General features: G+C 53.6%; 1 long non-coding RNA gene across 1 annotated transcript; it reads left to right on the forward strand.

Annotated features, from left to right (window-relative positions):
* Positions 1 to 400: 400 nt before the first annotated feature.
* On the forward strand, positions 401 to 2,260 carry LOC138062661 (uncharacterized). Its single transcript, XR_011136571.1, has 3 exons — positions 401 to 484; positions 1,171 to 1,600; positions 2,073 to 2,260. It is a non-coding gene; the product is annotated as an uncharacterized lncRNA (long non-coding RNA).
* Positions 2,261 to 2,461: the final 201 nt, after the last annotated feature.

Consider the following 2,461-nt stretch of genomic DNA (forward strand, 5'->3'; position numbering starts at 1 on the left):
TTGCTGCAGGAAAGCAGGTCTGCCCATGTTTGCTGTGAGACCCCTGGGTGGCAGCAAGCAATGAACAGCATGCAGTTGTGTCCTCTGGCCTATCTGGAGCACTAGCAGAAGTGATCCTGGAGGCGCCTAACCAGAGGGGGAAAACCAGGAAAAAAGCCACACTAATTACATTTCTGTCCCAGGTGGTTTGTCCTTCCCATGAGGTTGTTGGCCTGTTGTCAGTAATCCAGTGGCAATGCACCTAGCTTGCTGCTCTCTGTAAGGGAAGGAGTCTTTGTCTTTTCCTGCTGGGGTTGAGGATGACGCTACTCAGCGAAGCCACCTGTGCTCTCTCTCTGCCCTATGTAGGCAAGCTGCAACACGTTTGGTCACTGACTGCACAGTTGCATGTCGATGTTTGGGAGCATGGCGTGTTGGCGTCTCTGAAGGATGGCTGTGCTTCTCAGCAAGAGCCTGATCCTCTTGGTGGGCAGAACGCCAGCAGGTACTGTATTACCTTGTGGGGGAATTTCACTCCAGTTATGGCAAGGAAGCTTTGTCCGACGTGAGAAATTGCAGTGCCAGCAGTCAGTTTGAGAGCAGAGGCTGTGTGAAAGCCCTGGTGATGAGCTCCTTCCCTCAGTAAATGAAAGGCAGCTTTGATGGAGATTGGGTCCGTGGCAGCTGCCCTCAAGGTTTCTCAGTGTACCTTGAAAGAGGCCTGAGAAGCAAGGCGCACCTGTGGGTGGGTTTAGTGCCCCTAACAAGGAAAGGAAATCAAAGCATTTGGCAGTTCACTGCAAGATCCCGCAGGCAGGAGAGCAGAGGCAAAACGGTACCCTGCTCCTTCTCCTGCCGGTCCTCTCGAGTGCACACTGAGCAAGGTGATGGGAGCTGTGCTCCTGCCTTTCTCATGCTGTGGCTGGAGTTGCTGGAGAGCAGCACATCTGCTGTCAGTGCAGCCCAAATAAACAACAGGCCAGGCGTTTAGGGGAAATGCATGCTGGAACAGACTGTAGGACTTGTTGATGTTTGCCAGGAAATTGGTGCAGCTTGTCCACTGGCTGTGAAAATGTTTTTCCCGGGTGAATCAGGGGAGTTTCTTTCCGTCTTTCAGAGCGTCTTGTTCTTGAAAGCCCAACCCATTCTCACGGGAGGTATGGGCACTCCGTTTCTGTTTGCATCTTTCAGGCTGCCTCAGTAAAGGTGCTGCAGCAGCGATAGAAGCTGACCACAGTGCAAATCTCAGGGTAAGTACAAGGATAACATGTATTTTCCTCGGCAGGCTAGCTAGCCAGCAGCACCAGTTTACCTGGACTTCCCCAAACAGCATAATGCTGCTAGCGTTCATTGCACTTTGCCCTTAGTTATGGCAGTAGATGAGCGAGACCAACAGTAACTTCCTAAGTTGCTGCATTTACACTGATTCTTTTTTCCCCTCTTTCTTCTCTTCCCTTCTCTTGTTATTTCACCCATTCCGAGTTGCTCCTCTTCTGACCCACGGATGCGGTTCGCTGGACTCAGAAATCACGGAGCTGGTGCGAGTGCCTTTGTCCCCAAGATATCTCCTGTGGTTGGTCTGGAGCAAGAGGATTAAGCATTAAACGGGCACGTTGCAGAAGTATGCAGCATGCTGTGGCCAAAGATCCCCCTTAATTCCTGGGACTCCAAATGGGGAAAAGAGACCTGTCCACACATTGTTGGCACTGCAAGGGGAAGGGCAGGGGTCTATGGAGTAGAGGAGGGGAGGAGCTGACTAGGAGCCTGGACACCTGGGTTCTCTCCCAGCTCCAGCGCACTGCTGGCAGACAAGTCTGGGGAATGTCACTTCTGCCCTCTGGGTCTCAGCCAGTCCCTGGGCTGTTCAGTGCTGGCCCTGGGACAGGGTTTACTTTGGTGGGGGGTCCCTGGGGGAGAGCCCCTGCAGCACCCAGAGACCTCGATTCCCCACTCCACGATCTGGCTTGCACTTGCTCCTGAGCTTCCTAGCTGAAAGGAGAGGTGATCCAGACAGAGCTGTGTATGCTGCAGTGGTCATACGGAGGCCTGTGGGATAGCCCGTGGCATTTAACAGCTCTTCCCCTTTCCTGCAGGGAAATCCAAGGCAAGCAAAAGGCTGGTCGCCCCTGCTCGGAAGAGGCACCAACCATCTTCCTTGGGCCTTTTTAGGAGGAGTTGAGCAGCTGGGATAATACCCCTCTAGGCAGATGCTTTTCAGCGCCAGTGCTACAGAGAGGCCAGCAGTGAGAGCAGCAGTGGCAGCTCCCACATGAGCTTGCCGCCACTCAGCCCTGTAGGTGCACTCAGGTAGGAGACGCTGAGTCCAACAGCCCAACGGAAGCGAGGCTGCCACAGCTCCATGTCTCCTTGTCCAGGCAGTAGCGAGCCTGAGCCTGTTTTCCCAATAGGCAGACAAGCACACCTACACACCCTCCATACAGGTATCACTGACCACACAGATCAACACAGAAAACACAGCACT

This window comes from Struthio camelus, chromosome 28 (genome assembly GCF_040807025.1).
Source record: "Struthio camelus isolate bStrCam1 chromosome 28, bStrCam1.hap1, whole genome shotgun sequence".
NCBI lineage: Eukaryota > Metazoa > Chordata > Aves > Struthioniformes > Struthionidae > Struthio > Struthio camelus.